This window comes from Lipophrys pholis (genome assembly GCF_963383615.2).
Source record: "Lipophrys pholis genome assembly, chromosome: 7".
NCBI lineage: Eukaryota > Metazoa > Chordata > Actinopteri > Blenniiformes > Blenniidae > Lipophrys > Lipophrys pholis.
In genome coordinates this window covers 3,951,596-3,974,309 of record NC_137638.1, presented here as the reverse complement: position 1 = coordinate 3,974,309, position 22,714 = coordinate 3,951,596, and the positions used below count along the sequence as shown (strand labels likewise).

The following is a 22,714-nucleotide window of genomic DNA, read 5'->3' as shown; positions in this document are numbered from 1 at the left end:
TATGCGCCAGTCTTCCCTCGGAAACGTACTACTGGGAATTCACACGATACACAGATTTTTATTTTTTCACCATTATACTTTTTGTTTACCAGCAGAGAAAAGACATAACCAATTAACAGCTGTGTTGCCATGGAAACATAGCCATACATCTATGCAAGCCTATCTATTACAGACGAGGACATTTCATGAGAAACTTCAAGAAGTATTAAAAAGGCCTGAACGTTTCTATTTGCACTTGAGTACATTTCAGATATTGTTTTTTTTAATTATTTTACTTGCATTTGTGAAGTTATTAAAGTGTGTTTACTTCTAATTATCAGTTCAAATAAATTCCTTTAAAGAATTTCACCTGAGAGTAAGAAAGATATTCTATTTTATTCTGTCAAAAATGTGAGCTTCAGTCAACTGGTAATAAATACAATCTTTAGATGAAGACCGCCATCTAGTGGTAAAGTAGAGGTTTGTATAAATATTAAATCCGTCATGATTTCCAGAGAGCTCCACCAGAGGGGAGTATAAACTCAACAATAACACAGCATCTTCTGCAGGAGGCAGTGTGATGGAGTTGAAATAAAGTGACATTAAGTCCAGATGCAGCCAGAAAATGAAAGATAACGGGAGATGTGTCGAGCTGACAAGAAAGTAAAAAAGGTTTTGAAGCGGTGGCTCGTGGCGCTCGGGGGTGAGGAGGTGGTGGTGGGGGGGAGCAGAGGGGCAAAGGGTGAGTCGGTGGTCCAATGTTAAGGTCCAGGTTCAGGCGAAGTTCACTCTGGACTCCCCCTGGCTGCCATCGCAGCGCCAGGTGGCACCATGGAGGGGTGAGGCGGAGGAGGATGGGGGCGGGGGACGGAGGGATGAGTGTAGTGTCGGTGGTGGTGGTGGTTGGGGGGGGGGGGGGGTCAGAGGTTGGACACAGTTCAGTAGAGCTGACCTCGCCGTGACTCCGGCCTGACCTGATTGTGTGCGGCTTTCTCACCGTCCCTCCATAAACCTGCGAGAGCAGAAAAGATGGAGGGAGGAGGAGGGGGGGTCGCCCAGAGGTGGAAGGAAGCTGGAGAGGAACTATTAAACCTGCGCACACACTGAATGGACAGCATTGTTGGCTCGCTTGCAGGAGGAGGCGTGGATTTATGAGGGCGAGCCTGATTGGGTTGTAAACTTGACGAGGTGGGTTAGCTGCTGACTCTCGCTCGCTCGCTCTCTCTCGCTCGCTCTCTCTCGCTCTCTCTCTCTCTCTCTCTCTCTCTCTCTCTCTCTCTCTCTCTCTCTCTCTCTCGTCCCCGGTGCATCCACTGGGCAGGGGTGATGCTGAGGTCAAGGGGGGCTGCGGCAGGGCTCCTCGGGCTTGTAAATGCTCTGACAGGGGTGGGAATCCAGAGACCCCCATTCAGTGACCAAAAAACCCGGGTCAGGGGCCAAATAGCTGAGTTAGCAACAGCTGTTTTCACAACTAGCACTCGAGATGAAGTCCCCGTGTCAACTGGGGGGGGATCTCAATTGAGAAAGTCTGAATTTGTTTCCTGCTGTAATCTCTTCTTTTTTTTTCTTTTCCTTCCTGAACTTGCAGTTCCCTTCCTGTGAGGCTGCAGATGGTCAATTATTGGGGATTGATCTGCAGTTCATGGGGTTATAAACCTGTGACGTCGTCACTGGGCTCAGAGAAAGGTGGTAAAATTGCAGGAGTCCATAAAAAAAAAAAAAATAAATAGCTGAAGCTGAAACTTATTTGACATTTCTAAAATAAAATTCCAACCGATGCCAGTCTGCAGAAACACCCAAACAAGCTTTCTTCTCACTTCAATTTCAGTTGTTTTATTGATATTGTACAAAACCACAACCACCTTATGACACTGTTCCATAGCAGTGTTGACATTGGGAAGGTAGATGTCCGCAGGGATAGTAAAAGAGAAAACAACACAAACGAACAAACAAGCTGAACAATAAAATAGTCCGATGACTGATTATAGTGATGAACATTTGTAATCTCTGCCTCCTTTCTTCATCTTCTGAAGGTACAGAGATGAGACGGACGCATGAAGTAAATAACACTCCATTTGTGGAGAAATGGATAAAAAAAACTGCATGTTCAAGCAAAAACGCCTTTTTTTTAAATAAATTTTTTTTTTATGTTTTTGTTTCGGAAAAGTTTAGAAAATGTTGCAACTCTCTGCTTTAAAACTATTAAGTCCCAGGAGAATCCAGACTGGGACTCACGACACTCACTGGTTCTTATTATCTCTCTACTGAGCATGTGCAGAACAACTAATTACTAAAGTGGAACGCATGTGCAGTCGCAGCATTTCCTTTATTCTTGTTTTTAAATTGCGTATTAATTGCTCTAAGCACCGTTGCGTAAACAGACACTTAAAAAATGCGACCAGAGTTTGAAAGCGTGTGACCGGGTCTAAAGAGGCATTTTAGCCTTTTTGAGCTTCATCGGTGATGAAACTTTAAAGTCTTTATGTCCTGAAACAAGGCATGTTTATTTCTGTGGCCTCTCAGTTGACCCGGCTCTGCTGCCTTGGTCTAAATCCTCCTTGACCCCCCCCCCCCCCCCCCCTTCCAAAGGATGACCAATAGCTGCAGCGGGGTTATCAGGGCTCTTTGGTGGCTACCTCTGCGCCATGGTTAATCATTACCAGCTGAGGATGAGACTTTCGCTTCTCAACTTTGCCCCCTGAGTTGTTTGGTTGACATCGTCTCTCCTCTCCGTTTGTTTGAGGACAAAACTTTACTGTCATTTATTGGAAAACGCTCACAAAGTGGCCAAGATTTTGTTCTGTTGGAATGAAACGCAGCCTCTGTGGCTTCGTTGGATTCGATCACGAGTGTCAAACAAAAAGTCCAAACCGGCAGAACATCAGTTCAATTCAACTTTATTTATATAGCACCAAATACAACACAAATCACGGAAATATTAAATAAATCATGTTGCTAATAATATCAATGAAAGTTAAAGCGTGTGTATGTGTGTAAACTTAAATTTAAACGAAGTGGAAGTATTATAAAAAGTATACTGCTGAAAATATCAGTGACTGATCGAAAGAATGCTATGAATTTAAACTCTTATTTAAAATCTAAACTTAAAATAACAAAGAAAAGTACTGTTTGAAAAGTACTCAAAAGAGCTTTCTTTCAAAAAATGCTTGTCATCCTATTTAATTAGATATTCAATAGAAGACGGAGTACTATAAATTATACTCTCGTTCAGTATTCCAACAATGATTCTGATTACTTCAAAAAATACTTTTGAATCCACTCAAAATTAGTTATGTTTGCGCTGTTTTTGTTAAACTAATTTAAGCACATAATGTTAATAATAATGAAAGTTAAAGCGTATGTATGTATGTATGTAATAAATTTAATTGTTAATTGCATACAAGGCAGGTTGTCATGTCAGAGTTTGTGAAAACACCCATAATGCAGCAGCTATAGGAGAAGTATTTTGGACATTTCACTGTATTTTGAATTAGAAGTTCCATTAAAATTGGCTTCATTCTGAAATGATGGTCATTTTCAGTTGTTGTTGTGAAACATTTAGCAAAAACATAGCTTTTCAAAACTTTCACTGTTTTACCGGTCCGGCCCCCTCGGGAGTAAGCTGGACTGCACGTGACCCCTGAACTCAAATGTTGTTTGACACCCCCGCTTTAAAGTGTCCTCATAAATGCACCCAGTCCTGCTGCCGCACTGCGCGGCTCCCACCACCAGGGGGCAGTAGATGCATGCCGGACTCTGCCATGTGATCCCAGCTCCCACGTGCCACCTGGACCCAGTGAACTCTACACCCATATGGAACTACTTGGCTGGATCCCAGCACACATGCCTTTTCCTTTGTCCTCACATAACTGTGCTAACTTTGTGCCTCGCGTCCAGAAGTCACGCCGGATCACCGCTTTCTGCTGCGACGCAGACCCAGTCCAACACTTGACGCTGCCTCACATCGCCCGCCTTTGTTCCTTCATGCCCCCCCCCCCCCCCCCCCCCCACTCCCCTCACCCCACCACCGCCACTTTTTTTTTTTTTTTTTTCCCAAAGTGGATTTCAGTGTTCCCCCACAGGCAACACGTCATGAAGTGGATGTATAGATAAGCAGATGAAGGATCGAGGGAAGAAAGAAGGCCACTTGAAGCCATTTCCTTTAACTCTACCGCCGCCCTCCCGTGGGTGCCGCTGCTCCGGCTGCAGCCTCGTGCACGCCGAACATGGCGTGAGTGCCGCAGAGTGCTGCCGCTGACCTCTGTGCTTTCTTATCATTTTAGCCTTTAATAATTCATGATTAGCCTAGATTTGATTCACCGTCATTTTCTTTTTTTCTTTTTCTTTTCTCCTTCCCCCTCTCCCCCTCTCACTTGATGCGACGCGCGTTGGCGTTGGACTCGGGGGTCAGCCTGCGGAGTGTTTCCAGGTCGTGGAGAAGTGGGTCACTCTGTTCCCGGTGTCACTGCCTATAACTTCACAGTGTGCGATGACAAAGCCCGACTCCACGGGGATAAACAAGCAGAGTTTTGTGTGGCCCTTTTTAAATATATGTAGGGGGGGGAGAAAAAAAAACAACCCAGCATCCGCTCGCCACGTACAGGCAGGCCTGTGCAGATATGCCGCTTTACCCAAAGCCGCAGAGAACCTGCCGCTGACGTTTCATTTGCTCATTCACTTACTTATTTCTCCATTAATCCCTCATTTCAAGTCAGTAATGTATCTGGTTTTTTTTTCCTTGAGCTTTAGAGAAGCTGCAGACTTAAAGGAGCTCCTGTTTTGTGCTTGAAAGTGAGTTTTCACTGTGACAAGAATACAGAAAACATGAAATAAGAGGATTTATTTTTAAAAAGGAGAACATTTATATTCCTGCTTTTAACCCCTTTTCAGCCACGTGCTCATATTTCATAACTTTCCCATTTCTCCCTCGTCGTTTCAAACTAAACGGTGAATGGATTTCACATGTACAGCGCTTTTCCCGCCGATTGAGCGTTCCCCAAAGCGCTTTGCAGTGTTGGTCACATTCACCCGTTCACACACACATTCTCACACACACACACACACACACCAATAGAAGCGGCTGCCATGTTGACATTGACGGTGGTTATACGGACCGCAAGTAACCTGATTAAATGCTGCTTCTATCTGGTTGTATCGGCTCTGATGAAGAAGCTGTAACCATGTTTACACGATGCAACAAAACATTAAAAGAAATTATGAAATCTGTCGACTTGTCAATAAAACATCATCCTGACTCATAAGTTGTGACAGAATGGTTTAGGCAGAAGTTAAACTTATTTTGCCTCACCCTGTACATAATACAAGTGAAGCTTCTACAAATGAAGTAACAAAAACTTCTTTCTCAAAACTATTTACAGGATCAGTGACGTCAATTTCAGAGGAGACTTTCATTTTCCTTGCAATTCCTGAAAATCCAAATTTTAACTGTCCTTTAACTTTGGTCTTTTCGTTCCTGAGCTTGACAGTTTATCAAAAAACGGTGAGCTAAACCGCCTTTTAAATGTTTAAAGCATTTTTGAATCTTTTTAAATGATCAATTTCAAGTGGAAACGGAAAACTTTCATCGTGTTTAAGTGACCGTTTGCTCAGCTCCACCGCGACCGGGACTTTTTCATTCCAGCTCCCAAGGGTGGAACTTTTCTGTGCCGCAGAGATGGCCAGAGGCTATGAAGCAGCATTACTACACATGCGCACCACTGCCGTGGTATACAGTTCTTCTATGCGAGTAACAAACATGGCTGCCTCCGCAGCGACCTGACTCCCAGTTCGTATCGTAGTTTTATAGTTGAGATTCGCCCCCTAATAGCACCCAGTTCGTCGTCTGCCCATGTGAATGTCAGATCCTCTCGGTTGTGTTAACGCTTACAGCTTATTGTTCTCTGTATGTTTAGATTTATTTTTGTGAATTTCTAAAATCTCAAATTGAAAAACTCTGTTGGCTGCTAATGCTTTTGACGATCTGACTAAATTAACTTCACATACCAACTAAATGTTGTGTTTTGTGTAGAATTAGTGCAAACAGGATGTTGCATTTTAGATTTTCTTCAGATTCCCATTGAAGGCATAGAGAAAATGATGAAATAAGCAGCTACTAAATATTGATTTATTTCAGAATTTAACATAAAGTGACATAAAACCTGATGTTTCACATGAGAAAACTGCGTCTTACTCCCAACATATCAACAGTGTGATCAAATATTTAAAATCACAATAGCCATAAAACTCAACATATTCCTTACATTGTTGATAAACATTTGAACTTTAAATAAAGAAATATATTTATCCACTTTTACTATGGATTTTATTATGTTTCTGTGAGTTTTAAAGAGTCCCGGGTAGACATTGTCCCTTGAAATAAGCTCAAAAGGTCTCCAAGGTTGAATTATAAAAGTTTAAATGACTCTGCACTGCAAAAATGTGCACTTTTCTTTCAAGAATGAGGGTAACTGAGTGAATTTTCACCTTATTAAAACAACAGACGAGAAGTTACGCAAGCGGCTCCTCAACACTTCGACACTGTAAGTAAATGAGGGACAAAAAAAAAAAAAAAAGGAACCCGGGGTAGGGGTTGCTCTGGCTGAAAAACTTCAATGTGTTTGATATTTCCCAGCATGTTACCATAACCTTACTGGGCAATTACAGCTAGATTATTCCCATATGCCTATATCTCCTCCAGTTACGCACTGAAACGGGGTTACGAGGCTGATTAACTTTCCAAGAATCGCGGGCACAGATTGTTTCACTTTAGAAGAAAGAAAAAAAAAAAAAAAAGGGGAGTGAGAGAGAGAAAAGCCAAGTACGTATAGACGTATTTAAACTGGAGTAGGTTGGCTTCAACTGATGCAGAGTTTAGTGCGTTTTAGGCTCCACGGTTTATTTTAGTTACAGTATATTTGGGTGGCTGTCCTGTAATTACTAAAGTCCTCGGTTCAACCCCCACAGCGGCCTTGTCTGCTTTTAAAAACCGTCCTTGACTGGGGTTCCCTCCAGCCCTGCGAGTATCGCACAGACAAAGACAAAAACAGTCGCATGTTTAGACATCGGAATAAAAAAACAAAAAAAAGAAGCTTTTTGTTCCCGATGGTGATCGTCGGGCTCGGTGACATGGCGAGAGAGCGCCACATAAGCAAACAGGACGAGAATATAGTGTTTAGGGTTTGCAGTAAGTGATGGAAAGTCTGAACAAAAAGTTGACCAAGTTGTGGAATTTAACATCTGGGTCACAGTGGGAAGCCCGGTTTAGGCAAACCCCGACCTGCCTCGTCAGCTGCGACTGCCTCGCGGAGACGCCCACACCGAGGCTTCAGTCAACAGAGGGTGGAGTAAAAATAAAACCAGAGTCTGCAGCGCTGGAGCTCCAGTCCCTCGGCGTTCAGACAAGGCCTCCATTCAGACGCCACGGAAGAACTAGAAAACCCGACTCTGCAAATACACAGAAATATGAATTTATCGCCCACAATCCAATTAGATTTTTCACAATTGAGTATCTGCTGATTCTTTCCAGATCAAACACTTAAACTTTCTGTATGTGTGTAGACTCTAAACTACCTGCTGCCTACCGCCTTCCTTCCTACCATCTCTACCAACTTAGCTACCTATTTTTCTTATTTTTTACTGATCCCTACCTACCTACATACCTACCTACCAACCAACACATAGCTACCCACCTACCTACCAACCAACACATAGCTACCCACCTACCTACCTACCAACACATGGCTACTTACCCACCTACCTACCAACCAACACATAGCTACCCACCTACCTACCTACCAACCAACACATAGCTACCCACCTACCTACCTACCAACCAACACATAGCTACCTACCTACAAACACATAGCTACCCACCTACCTACCTACCTACCTACACATAGCTACCTACCTACCCACCTACCAACCAACCAACACATAGCTACTTACCCACCTACCTACCAACCAACACATAGCTACCCACCTACCTACCTACCAACACATAGCTACTTACCCACCTACCTACCAACACATAGCTACCCACCTACCTACCTACCAACACATAGCTACTTACCCACCTACCTACCAACCAACACATAGCTACCTACCTACCAACACATAGCTACCCACCTACCTACCTACCAACACATAGCTACTTACCCACCTACCTACCTACCAACACATAGCTACTTACCCACCTACCAACCAACCAACACATAGCTACTTAACCACCTACCTACCAACCAACACATAGCTACCCACCTACCTACCTACCAACACATAGCTACTTACCCACCTACCTACCAACACATAGCTACCCACCTACCTACCTACCAACACATAGCTACTTACCCACCTACCTACCAACCAACACATAGCTACCTACCTACCAACACATAGCTACCCACCTACCTACCTACCAACACATAGCTACTTACCCACCTACCTACCTACCAACACATAGCTACTTACCCACCTACCTACCAACCAACACATAGCTACTTAACCACCTACCTACCAACCAACACATAGCTACTTACCTACCTATCCACCTACCTACCTACCTACACATAGCTACCTACCTACCCACCTACCTACCTACCAACACAGAGCTACCTACCTAGCTACATAGCGAGCAACATCCAGGTAGCTATTGAGCTAGCTACACCGACATAGCTAACTATCTATGCCACCACGGGACAAACCTACGGGACATTTTGCATCCCCTATTAACTTCAAATCTGTGTTTTTAGACTGTGTGAGGAAATGAGAGTACCTGGAGAAAACTAAAGCATTCCTAGAGAGAACATGCAGACTCCTTACAGAAAGGCTGCTGAGCTTGGACTTGAATCAGGGATGATTTCACTGTGAATTGAGTGCTAACCACGACACCAATACTGTTCATCATAAGACTGATTCAGGCTTGAAAGTACCCACGTTACACTGAAATTACACATAACTGGAGGACTCAAGAAAAGCTGCTTCATCCACTTGTTTTGACAGTCACTTTATTTGTCACTTTATTCGTACAATCATTTGAAAAAATCTGAAATAATCATCATGATCATATCTCTGGATGTGACCTCCGTCTATCACAGATGACTGAAAATGAGTTTAAACTGAAGTCGTATGAAAGAGATTCCGATAAGAGTTGTGGGAATCTGGAAACCTTCCAGTTGCCTTGCAGGAATGTGACGACTGTGCACGAAATACCAAAATAATAAGATGGTGCGTGGTTCAGGTCTGAAAGGAATCTGAGTAATTTTATGTAAAGCAATGATATGTATTGTATTTGTATGCCTATAAGAAGGGTTAGTGGACCTGTACAGTGCGTGGGCATTAACACACTTTAATGCCCATTATTTTTGTCTGAAGTATCAAAAAACACTAAAAACTTAAAGTATGACGTCACGTAGTACCCGCCGGGTTGTATCAGGGTTCTTTCATTACTCATCAGTGTTCGTGCTTCCCTAATAAAAACTGTATTACAACACACATCATCCGTGTCTTTTTCCACATTTCATTCTGTCAAAACGATCCTGCCGAGGCCTGAAACGGTCCTGATTAGAAAACTTGTCACGGTGAGCGTCGCGGCTGCGTTCCTCACCACAGATTATCTTCTGTTTTTCCTGGTTTTCATGAAAGGGTTTTCCAGTCAATCTACGCCGACAGCTGCACGGCCAAGAAGCACAACTGTTATTAAAAATTCACACACGCGCGATATTCACCGCGCCTGATTACCACTCGCACACTGTAATGAGGCCAAACTGCTCATTGTGCAGGAGCTGGAACAACACATAACTATATGTTTACAATATGTACAATACTGTATGTTTTAGGGAGCGGTCGGGAAAGCACAATAATGCTGAGTGTGTGAGATATTCTCACGGGCTCAGATGTTCCTGTGCTTCACTCTGCCATCTGAAAGTTGAACCAAAGCCCAGCTATTTAGAGCGTACAAAATGTCATAAAAAAAAAGAAAAAAAGAAAAAGTGTCTGAAAAAGCCAGAAGCATTTATTTTGATGTGGCGATGTCGTGCTCCAATAAGCTTTAAAGGGCTCATTCACCCAATTTGGAAAAGAAATTTCTTACTGCACAGACTTGTACGAAGCTTTGAGTTTTATTTGGAACTTTTAAAAATTCAACGTCCCCCTTAAAACGGTGGACAGGGAGTCATTGTTTTGATGTTGCCCTCAATGAGGATATGCATCCATCCTTTAATCCGTATTATATATATATCCATTTTCCAGCTCACAATGCAGGAAGCTTACTAGAAATATCACCAGTCCATCACAGCTACACAAAGTTAAAGATGTCCATTGACTTCAAATGTATGTCTCCAGTCGTGGAAGGAAGATGCTCTAAATCTGCACGCACATAGATTTAAATTTCATTAGAAACCTACAAAAATTCAGCATTGTTGGGATTTACCTTTGGTCATTAGATGCGTTGGTTAGTGAATGATAATTTATAATATATACATTTTGTTAATAAACGCCTGTTTGCTAAACACGTTAAATGTGTATTTATTGTAACATTTGCTGACTGTTAACAGTCCATGCTTGGATCTCACGCCTTCTCTGTTAATATTTTTTCTCAAACTATAAGCTCATACTTGGGAAACAAACTAAAGTAAATTATTTTAACCTGATTCCAGGTGGTGCCCCGCTATTATCAATTGATAAATGATCAATTTATTTCAATTAAACATTTTAATTTCATTTTAATGATTTATTCATCTTAAGTAATGCATCTTTTACTCCCTTGTAATTGGTAATGAGTAAATAACAATTCATTACAGTTAAAAGTCTAAATTCTTCATGAATTACGTTCAGTGATTTGTTACTTCACTAATCTATTACTGTAATTTACTGCTAATAACCAAACGTATATCCCAACAGCTTGCACCTATGATGGTTGCCAGTGCACAAACACACCTACTGGGAATTCACCCACTAACCTCACATGTCTGTCTTTGGATTGTGGGCGGAAGTAACTGCAGGAAAGTGACAAATGTACAGGGTGAACATGCAAACTCTACACTGAAAAAATCAGAACCAAACTGGGTTATTTTCATTGTGATACAAAAGTGCCAAACCACTATAAGAAAAAAACTAAACAAAAAACAGTCAAGTTGCTTTTGTCAAGCACTTTCACACATATCACGAATGTTATGCAAGTGTACACATGCTCTTATTTGTCGACGAAGGAAGTGATGAAGCCATTGAGATCAGAGGTGTCTGGATGACCTGATTCGTTTGTGTTTCCCAGCTTTCTCTGTGTAATTGAATGCATTAACCAATCCTCCTTTAATGTGATGGTAGCATCCCCGAAGGGTCTCGAGCTGCTCGACAGCAACTAGGTCATAGTGGAGCTTCTCTTCACTTCCTGCTGTTTCTCCAGCTTGTAAATAATTAAAACTACGTAAACTCCCTTTCCCCCCCCCCCCCCCTCCCAATCATTGTCGCTCAGATGGCTGCACTCCTGTGGTTTGCATTGTTGACTCATAGTGAGAATATCTCTTGGCTCGGAAATGCATGGAGTTTGTATGTGTTTCCTGTGTGTGTGTGTGTGTGTGTGGGGGTGGTTGTTTTCTCAAGATAGTTTGGTTTCCTCCCACAGTCCTGAAACATGCTTTTGAATGAGTAAGTGTGGGACTGTTTGGATGGAAGGATTGTCACTTAATGATGCTGAATCTTTTGTTTTGCTCTGAGAGATGATACAAACTTTTTTACTGCAAGATAACGTCTCTCCTTGCTCCGTTTTAGTATTTGGAAACATTAGAGGCCCGTTAATGAGAAAACGCTTCTGAGATCCACTGAAAACACAGCTTTTTAAAAAGGATTTCCCATGGTGGAAGTTTCCGAAAATGCTCAATCTCCGTTGGAATGGAAAGAATACAACTTTTTCCAGATACACTGTGAATCGGTCTGGGAAATTTATATTTTTGGAAAATGCTCCGACTCCGTCTCGCCCGTATTAACAATTTGAAAAACGATGTCCGTTGACACGGAAACGGCAGAAAGACGGGAGATGATGTAGCTTTCATGCCAGGCCATGAGTTGGTGGTGGTTGTTTGTTTTTGTAATGAAACCACACACACATGCACAGAGAGCAATACACTGTAAACGTTAACGATGGGAGTTTTTTCTGACTGACTTCATTTTCTATCATTTTCAGCATCTCTGCCATTTTCAAAACGTTGCTGTGTGAACGTGAAACTTTTGTGAAACACTTATTTTTTTGTGAAAACGTCGTGGGAATGGATTCTCTGTTTGCTGATTCGACTGATCATTTTCACCCAATCCTCCTTGAATAGGGCCAAAAAGGTCAGATTTTTTTTTTTTTAAAGAGAAATTCGAGTTTTGACTCGATTTGTTTTTTTCATAATGCACTTAAAAATGACTGCAGCCATCAGATATATTGTCAAAAGTGCAACTTTATTGCTGTGATTGTCCTCAGAGCTAAAATGCACATAATCAGTAAGTAATAATAAATAAGTAAATGAGGCACTGTCATTCAACAAGTTCAAGCTTTAACCAGATTTAAGCAAAAGTGCAACAGCAACTACGGAAACCCACTGAAAATAATACGATTGAAACACGAACGAGCCTCACATATAATGTATATCTGAAAGACAATGTAGTTTAATAGTTTACCTTCATGTTCACGGCTCCAGATCTTCATATCAGCTGCTGTGTTTCAGTTCCCTCGACAAGGTTTTTTTAAAATGCTTTGCTTCTGGGGTGTTTGAACCGCAGTCTGCATTCATTGATCAGTGAGTTATTCTGGTGTAAACCCACCGACAGCAATGAATGTTTATTGCAGCCTTAAGACCGAACGTGTCGGATCCTTCTGCGAGGGTCCCCGCCCGGCCCGCTGTCACAGCTTCTATCGGGAGTGCGCGATCGAGCGACGTGGTTCTGCGGAGTGCATCGCGGTGTGTGGCCTCCGGGCGCCGGTGCGTGCTGCGGCGGCGTCCCTCAGGGTACAGTCAACGGTCGATGGTTTAGGTCTGAGCTCAAACTCACCGACAGCGTTGAATGTTCCCCGCGGGTGCCAGGAGTGATGGAAACCATTGTGCTTGTCAGAGAGGATCAACATAACCAAGAGACAGTATTTTTTATTATTTTTAAAGTCCAACTTCTCTTCGTCGCTGCAGTTTGAATCAAACAAGTGGAAAATCCGAGCCGCCCTGTCCCCTGCTCTTCTGGTTCCCATCCAGACCACATACATTATAAATGTCTGCAGTTCCAATCAAATCATAATCATTTTTTTTTTTTTGTGAGCCTGCAATGATCTCAGACCAGCCGGTGTGTCGTGTGGCCCGCTCAGCTGTCAGCAGATGGAAAAAATAACCTTGTTACCTTAATCGTCTCCCGAAAAGTCAAGCTGAGCTGCATTGCTGAGAGGATCGCGCTCCTCTGTGTCGGTGTGTTTCTGTGTGGAGCGTGGCGTGTTGCACAACATCACGAAAATTTTTGCCATCCTTTGTAGTTAATAATTAAAAACTGTTAATTCGTAACAAAGTACTTCAAAAAAAGTTACTCATCTATAAGCAAGAAGCTCTAGTCTGGATGTTTAAAAGGAAGATGCTCTATAGTCTTGAAGGTAGTGGGAGGAAGACGCTCTATAATCTGGATGTTAGAGGAAGATGCTCTATAATCTGGGTTTTAGCTCTTGAAAGAAATGTATGAATTTAAGATGAGAAGGAGCGGCTGACATTATCCAACATACAAGAAAGCTCCTAGAAAGGAAAACTAACCTTTATTTAAGCGTGCTAATGCTAATGTGCTCCCAGGCTGGATTAAGGAGCTGCTTCTGATAGTTAAGTTAAATAATGCTAATGCTCCCAGCAGCTGGGATGGAGAGACGGCGGCTCCGTAGCTCTACACTTGGCCTGTAAAGGAATGTTAACATTTATATAGGACTGGGTGGAGGTTGTTGAAATAGGAACTGTTGACGCTGAAGGTCAACTCGTGAGACGGCGGCTCTTTTAACCGTTGTCAATGTTGAACACAAGCTCAGTGGAACTTTGGGTGAGTGCGACTGCGTGGCGGCGTCGCAGCTCCGTGTCGCTCCGTAACGTGTTATTCCAAAACGCCGGTTCCCACCCGCGTCGACGTGGAGGTGGCGGAGGCGGAGGCGGTGATGGGGAAGGTTCGAGTTTCCTTAAAATAGCCCCGGCAGACGTGGTCGAGCGCCACCGCGGCTGTCATCATCTCTCCACCTTCTGCAAAAAAAATAAAAAAAAAACACCTCCCAACGAACCTCTCATCTGCCTGAGCCGAGCCGTCCTCCTGCACCCCCACTCCACCTCCTCCCTCGCTCTCCGTCAGCCTGCAGCAAGAAGAAGAACAAAAAGGAAGACATGAATAGGAGGAGAGGAGACGACGTCAGTCAGGCTCACGGAAGGAGGCGAATTGGTACAAGTGTGATCAGAGGACGCTGCTGTGCCCCACAGCTTAAACTAGTGCACTGCGGCGGCGAGCTAGTTAGAGATTACTGTTCCCTTTACCCTGCGCTGAACCTCAGCTGCTGCTCGGGGAGCGTGCCTTCCTGCGCTCGCCTCTTTGAGGTTGGAAAAATCATGCAGTCATGTTTTATTAATGTTCTCTCTGTCTGTGTGTCTGTCTCTCTCTTTCTGTCTCTCCTGGTTGAAGAGGAGGTTTGGAACATTGTGTTTGTTCTGCATCCTCCTTTTTTTTTTTTTTTTTTTTTTTTTTTTTATTACCGCCACGGATCGACGGCGTTTTGTGCAGATTCTCCCAAAAACCTTGCCGGGGAGGCAGCGAGGGTATGATGCAACTCATTGTAGGGAGATTTGCCGCCGTTGTGCAGGATTTGTGTTCTGTTAGATCAGTCGGATGGAAAGAGGGGCGAGTTGGATCCGCAGGGTTGGACGTGTTCCCTGCACACGGCGAGCTCTCGGTGAAGGAGCCACACTCTCTCCTGCTTTCTGCATAATGAATGATCACTTTGGGAAGCGAGAGGCACAATTCACTCTCTCCCACTTTGACACGGTTCACTGACCACGGAGGAGACATCATTATTGCCACACTGTCTCACCGAAACGCGGCCGAGTTTCGTGAATTGCCTCCATAAATTCCACCTTGAACGGACAGACACGTGGACTGAAGTGTTTGTCTCGGACATCGTTCCGTCTTTCCAGTTTTCTTTCACCAAACGAATCTAGAAACGGTAAATCGACTTCATTTAAATCGCGTTTTAGGTAATCGGCCACTAATAAGTTTCCGTGGAGTTCAGTGTTTTTGCCCAGGAACACTTGGACAAAAAGTCCGATCGACCCAACGGCCCTTTGGATTGGAAGTCGAGGTCCTCTGTACCCAACCTTTTCTTTGTGAAGAATAAATCCCCCCCCCACAGTTTCCTGACTTCCCTGGGTGTTTTTCACTCAGACAAGGTGGGAAGTAATAGTTATTTCTGCCCCTCTGGCTCGGGCTTCAATGGCTTCCCCTCCTTGGCACTTGCACTGTTTGGCATGGCGCCCGAAACAAACAGAGGCTTTTTTTCATTCTCAAATACCTCTCGCTCTCTCCTCACCACCACCGCCACCATCTTCTTCTTTCTTTTGCCCCCCTGCCTTCCACTCCTCTCCACCGTTGCTCTCAGGAGAACTTATGGGAAATATAGGCTGACCGGCTGCACGCACACTGACTTATTCATCAGCTCCAGGCGTGGCTGCACTGCCGCGTCATTCCTCCTGATAACGCCCAGAAACACACACACACACACACGGAAAAAAACCCAACAAAAACTGATTTTAACTGACAAACTCGCAGAAGTTGAGGCGTGTTAAAAATAGCGGAGTGAGCATGAGAGCCCGACGGGGGCCGGAGGAATGAGGAGTGCAACAGTGCGACTGAACCGGCGTGAACCCTGCGTCGTCAGCACATTCCAGGGGCCGGACAATGAGAAGCACACTGTGTACTCTCTCCGTCGTGTCGCTCTGCAGCCGGCCGGCCGTCCAGCCGGGTGGGCATGTGGGCGGGGGGGGGGGCGCGCAGGGCTGGGGGTGCGCTCCGCATCGCCTCGCACCGGGGTCAGCCAGCTCTGAGTGGATCCGCCGCCGCCGTTTAACCTGCTCCGTGTCTTAAACGGGTGAAGCAGAGGTCAGGAGCCAGATAAAGTAGACCCCTTGTGTGCAGAGTTATCAGCGTAGCCATGGTGCTGCGGTTCGTTCTCTTCGGTGGGATTAGGCCTCGTAAAAAAAAAAAAAAAAAAAAAAAGGTTCAAGGACGTGAGCGGCGACTAAAATATGAAGACGTGGTCCGTGTGGGAATCTATTCTCAGACCGGAGCCTTCAGGGAGTTCACTTAGTGCACCAGGAACAAGAACTCAGTGTTGTACACAGAAACGCCGCTGAACGCTAATAAAACTGCTGCCACAAGGCTTAAAACAGCACAGTTACTTACAGTAGAGGTGGAGAAGTATAAACTTCTTTAAAGATACTGTTACGGAGCTTGAATTGTACTGGATTACAAGTAAAGTTAAAAATCATCAAGAGTGCTGAAAAATAAAACAAAAAAAACCAACTTTTTTTTATTGGATTTATTTGGGTCATCAACAGCAGAGATGTAAATAATGCTGAATATGTCAACTGTAGTGTAGTCCATGACTGAAAGTACTCAAAGTAACTTTTCCAAAACATTTGAAGACTTGTGGATTTAAACTCGTCTAACATGACTGCTACATGACTGCAATTTCCTGAATTACAAGTTAAAGTAACGCGAAAACAGTACTGACAGTTTAAATTGGACCAAAGTATTTAGTAGCCAATGAACATGCGAGATTACACAGTATAAGTACAATTTTAAAATACTTTGAATTGCTTGAATTGCCTGAATTACAAGTATAATACTATGAATTTAGACCCCTCCGCCACTACTATTGCATTACAAGTAAAAGTACTGTTTGAAAAAGTACTAGTTAGTCATAGTTACTGTATTGTTGCATTGTTAATAGTGTAGTGAAATTAAACTCTCCTGTAATTTTTCTTAAATAACTTAAGTTGTATTTAATTGAAAGTAAAAACTGTTTTAAGTTATTTGATTGTACCATTAGTAGCAGAGGAAGAAAGACAATAGTTCACATTCAAAATTATATCACATTACTTGAATTTGCATGACATATTACTATTAGAAAGTACTTTCTTTCAAAAACTACTTCATCATTCTATTAGAATGGAATACAGAGTACTAAAAAGTCCAGTTCAATATTGCAGTATCCACTTTAAATGTAAAACATCCACATTTAAATCACATTCTCTGTAAATCACAAGCGTCCACGTACTCTGAAAGTAAGTTGTGTGGGTTATATTGTTATATGAATAAAAGTAAAAAAAAATAATAAAAAAAATTTAATGAGTGTTTGTACTTTTTCACTCCCACACATGCTTGTATGTTATGTCGGGTGAGGCTTTGTGTAAAATCTTAAAAAGGCTGAATCGGGTTTATAGATTTCCCAGAATTCCTCTGCAGAGTTTCCTGCTACAGCTCAATCATTCACAATTAAGTTGTGCCACCCCCCACCCCCACATCTCTTTACTTCATTTCTTAATTAGGAAATCTGTCGTGTCAGTTCCCACGTTGTTACGGTTGTCCTGAAACAGTAGCGACGCCGCGTTCACAACGTAGCCGTACCGACGGCCAACCCGACACTCCTAGCGTAGCTCGCATGCCTGCTTCAAAAATACTCGGGCTGGGAAGCTGCCAGCATATGCTCTCACACACTCCTTCACACACTCTCTCTCCACCCCCACCCCCCTGCACACATCACATCATCTCGACAATTATTGTTATTATTACAATACAATCCGCTGGCGCTGCGAGACATCACCCTAATGGAAGAGCACGGGGAGATTAAAATCGCTAAAATCGCTAAACTCGCTGCGGCTGTGAGTGATCCTCTTCGTGGGCAAACTCAATCAAATTCAACAAATATGCCTTAATTGCTGTGTCAGTCGCAAAATAGGCTTTAAGTCGGATTGGACGTTTTAATATCTGCCGGAATTAAGAAGTTCATGATGAGATTTGGCGGTGCGGCGGGGTTGCGTTTAGCCGTGCGCGTGTTGTCATACAGTGGGACTAAGCGGACCGGGCAGTGATGTAACAGCGCCGGGATGAGCGTGGACGTCAGAACGTGGGGTGAGGATTGGATAAACGCAGAAAGATTTGGTTTACGCGTCTCCTCTTCTTCAACTGCCGCAAGGAAGGGTGGATTTTATTAAGATTTCACCACGTTTATGTATTTTAAAGTCTAATTGAGAGCACTAAGATTGACACTCACGACATTAACTGTAACCTCACTCGCACCGTTAGCCTCGAACCATTAGCGACACACAGTTAGCGTCACACTGTCACCATTAGCAACACGCTAAGTTTTGGTTGAATTTGGGATTTTCTGTATTTGCCAGTGACGGTTTGCAGATCCATCTGCTATAAAGGACATTTGTTGACATGAGTGAGCCGGCAGCAAGTCAATTAACATCCAAAAAAGTGAAATTGACGACATTTAAACTTGCACCACGCAATGTCCTTAAACTGTTAGCTGCTTTAAAGAATTTCCCCCTGGGATTAAAGATTATTCTGATTCTGCTAATCGTTAACTTTTGGATGAATTTAGAGTTTCTGTGTTTGACCAACAAAATGTTAACAGTTCGAAACTTTCATTGGAAAGTTTAGTACTATAGTAAGGATTAGGAGTTAAACTTGTGACATTTACTCTCAACTCAAACACGTATCAGCGAAGTGCCGTTAGCCTGCAGTTGTTAGCCATATCGTTAGCTACACACAAAGTTTTGGTTGCGTTTTGTATTTGCGACATAACATTTAAAGCGAAATTATTTCTGTTATTGACGGATTCCTCTGTATTGAATTATATTGGCGGGTTTGTTTTGGACCAGCTGTTAACGTGACAATAACACTTTCCGTTTCGTCGACATTCCATTACAACATGATACATTTTTACTAAAACATGAAGTTTATATGTTTTATAATACCGTATTCTGTCACCCATGCCGTCTGAATAGAAGACACCATTAATGTTCATGAGCCAGTGGTCGCGTTTGCAGACGTGTAATTGCTTAAATATAGAGGCAATATTGCTTCAGCTGATGTGAGGCGAGTGTTTTGACCCTGCTCTGTGCGTATGAATTTTTATTAGTATAGGGCTTCTTGGTGATGAGAAGTTTAGTTTCACTGGTGCGTACATGTATCCTGCTCTTAGATTAAGAGGAAAGCCTGCAGAGCATTAGGTATATGGTCATGTTTTCAAGCCTTAACTCGAGATCAGGGAGTCAGGAAGTGATGAGTAAGAGGTTTTTTGGTATTTTTAGACTCAGCCTTGACATCATTACTGATGAAGCTAAATGGTTGTAGAATGAGGCCACGCTCGGTTGTGATCACCCCCGATGAAAAGGTTTCGCGGCGCACTTTGGTTGAGTTTTTCTTTGGCGAGCCTCCTCCTCGTGTTTTGCTCTTGATCTCTGGTAACGCGATTCCTAACCATTGAAAAGCCGCACTGGCTTAAACCTGCGGCGTCCAGGCCGGCGCCGCTCCAGCGTGGGGAGACTCCTCCAGGCGGAGCGCCAAGCCTTTTTCCAGAAACACCCTGCCTCCACGTGCCACGGCTCACGGTGCCAAGGCTCCAGGGGTTTCGCTTTGCACCCTCGACGGCGGTCGAGCCAGCGCCTATCTCCGCTGCCAGCTCCTTCCCCCCCGGCATTAACCCTGTGTTGCCCTCCTTCTCTGCCTGCTTCGTGACTTACCTTTCTCTCACATCTGCTCGCATCCTCGCCTTCTCTCTCTCTCCGCGGCTGATTGACGTGCCTGTCTGCCGGCTCCGTTCCTGCGCCTCCTTCCCCTCGCCGCCGTGCACCTTTGAACCTGCTGCCGCCGCCGAGGCACTTGATCACAACACGTCAGTCTGGCTCCGGCTGACTTATCCACTCCCGCGGCTCGCCCGAGAGGAGTGCACTGTATGTCACACTCCTCGCTCTCCTCCAAAGCTCTGTCGGCTCATTTCGGTCATGAGCGCCGAGGCTGATGAATATGTATCCCGGGCTGCGTTTCGCTGCAGTTTGGAGGATCTGGAACAAAGCGGGATGAGAGAGCCCTTTGTGGTTGTCTTCTGGATTTAACCGTGACATTTCTCTGGTGCCTGCTGCCACTTTTTTATCTTCAACAGACTTTATCCTCAGGTCAGACTCACGCCCCCCCCACTTTTTTTTTTTTTTTTTTTTTTTTGGAGCGCGGGCATTGTAGATTCTCACGCCCACAATCTGCAGCTAGCATATTTGTGGTTATTCGGGGAAGTCTGTCACCATCTTGTTTCTCTGTTTAGGGCCTTAATTGAGTCATCAAAGCTGTGAGATTTCCCACTAACAAGTGAAGGGAAGCCAAACAAAAAAGGTTACACAACGCTCACTTATGGCACATAATCCACGCATTTAATCTGGCGAGTCGACGCAGTGCAGTGGCGGGATTGCTGGCGAGCACGGGGGGGGGGGGGGGGGGGGGGGGGCGGGGGGTGCGGGTGGGGGGGAGGTGGGGATCAGCAGTTCCCTCGTTCACCCTGCACTCGAACTCGCTGCACCCGGGACTGCAGCAGCGAAACAGCAGGGGGGGTCGAGGGAACCGGGGCCGTCATTCGCCATCATCTTAAAACACCCTCCGTCTCCTGCAACCCGCTCCGCCCCGCCCCACCCACAAAGCACACCGAGAGATTTAGAAATGGCACGGAGAATAAGCGGAGGGGTGGAAATCGCAGGCGGCAGCTCTGATTTCATATTTGCGTTATCAGCGGGAGCCAGCAGGGTGAGCCAGCATGGGAATGACCTGGATACCGATCGACCTTTTATCCCGCCCAGATGCTGCCTGTGCCACCTCCAGGCAAGACGGGCCGACGATCCCAATCGTGCTGCCGAGGTGCTTTAGCAAGGAAACGGCAGAAAAACACACGCACAAAAAAAAATAAATAAATGGCGACCCGTACTCCCATCGCACGGAACACACGTGACGCATAGCGTGCAAAATGTGAATCATTTTTAATTTAACAAACATATTCCCGCAATGCTTCGTCCTCCATTTTTATTTATTTTCTTTTAGCTCGGGTCGACGTTAGCACGTTGCTACCCCTTCAAGACTAAACACCGCCGTTGTCTTCTCTCCGTGTTTTGTCGGCGGCGCCATTTTAGCCCCATAAAGCTACATTACCCTCTTTTTTTTTTTTTTTTTTTTTTTTTTTTTCGCGTGACAAACATTACAAAGCATTGTGCCCCGTCCCAGCGGGGGAGCGTGTCGCTGCGTCGCAACCAGCAGGGACACCGTGTCCTTAATGCGCTGCGCCGTGCTTTGTGCTCTGTTGACCTGATCAGCGCCGCCTAAGCCAAAGTTAAGCTCATCTTTTTGTCCTACTGTATTTATGAAAGACCGTCGAGCGAGTGAGCGCTCGCTCGCTCTCTCGCTCGGCTTCGGGGGTTTGAGGCGCACCAATCCCTCGGCCGGTATTTTTAGAGGCAAAACGCTCGACTGTCGTCGTTGCGGTCGACCATGTTTGTTTGAGCGGAAAGCTGCGGAGGTTTGAATTTTTTCGACGACAGTGCGGCAGAGGAGTTGTCGAGGCCGGCGCTTTGGAGAGTTGCTCAGAGATTTACCCCCACCTCCACCACCACCACCACCCCTCCTCTCGAGCGGAGGAAAATCTCTGCTGAATTCATGTCTCCTTTCAGATTTCTAAGAGGCGTTAAACCTTTCTGGATTAAAGAAGGTAATCTGACAGGCAGAAGATTGTATTAGCCCGAGTGTTGGCAGAGCTTTTAATTTCTTCTCTCTTTTCATCCCCCCCTCCTTCCCTCCTCAGTCTGCCTCTCCTGCTGACCTGCTCGATGGTATTATTGTGTTTTCCTTTTGAATTACAGCAAAAACATCCACATCTTCCCTTGCTATTCACGCTCTTCTCTCCCTCTCGATCCCACTCTTTCTGTATCCTCCCTCATCCGCTCCATCCTTCCTACCTCTCTCTCCCCCTCCCTCTCTCTCGCTCTCTCTCTCTCTCTCTCTCTTCCAGCAGTGACAGCATACTTGTGTGAACCCATGATTTATCATTTGCTAATCCGCGCTGATTACGGAGCTTTCCACACGGCCCTTATCTGTTGCTGAGCCCGCTTTTCACTCCATAGCTGCCAATTATCTTTCAGGCAGCCTGCAAACAGACCTGTCTCTGTCAGCCAGCTGCAGAGCCGCCACCGAGGCCTCTTTCACTCTTTATGTGCGCCGGCGTGCGCGCCGCTGACGGCGCGACCGGCTGCGCGCATGTATTTCTGCTCCCGAGTGCTTGTTGAAATGTCAGCAATCAAATTCGGCACCGCATTCAATATTAAAAGTGTTCTGCACTTTACAGCGAGCAGCTGAAAGTCCTCCTCGGCATCGTTTAAGCTCTACGTGAAGACAGGAAGCAAGCCTCCGTGACTCACTCTCGCTGTTTCTCGTACTCCGGGCGGCTAACGCGTTCTGCACACTGGAGAAAACTGGAAAATTACTTTGTTGTGACACAATAGCCATCCCATTCACCCATTTACATTCACACATAGATACATGCAAGGCGCCCGATCCATCCGTTGGGAGGTAGGGAAAGGGAATCGAACCTGCAACCTTCCTGCTGAGAGGCGACCAACCGGGCCACAGCCGCGCCATTTGAATGTAATGAGGTTGAGTTCAA

At 44.7% G+C, this 22,714-nt stretch overlaps 1 protein-coding gene and 1 long non-coding RNA gene across 2 annotated transcripts in view; one reads left to right on the top strand and one right to left on the bottom strand.

Annotated features, from left to right (window-relative positions):
• Positions 1-22,714, top strand: part of nr6a1a (nuclear receptor subfamily 6, group A, member 1a) — a 140,448-nt gene that overhangs the window by 36,608 nt on the left and 81,126 nt on the right. The gene's annotated exons all lie outside the window — the stretch shown is intronic.
• The window catches only part of LOC308112374, a 14,533-nt gene continuing 4,899 nt past the window's right edge, over positions 13,081-22,714 (bottom strand). Inside the window, exons 2-3 of the long non-coding RNA XR_013935482.1 lie at positions 19,764-20,084; positions 13,081-14,314 (exon numbers count right to left, since the gene is read on the bottom strand). This is a non-coding gene — a long non-coding RNA (uncharacterized lncRNA). The remainder of the gene's footprint in view (positions 14,315-19,763; positions 20,085-22,714) is intronic.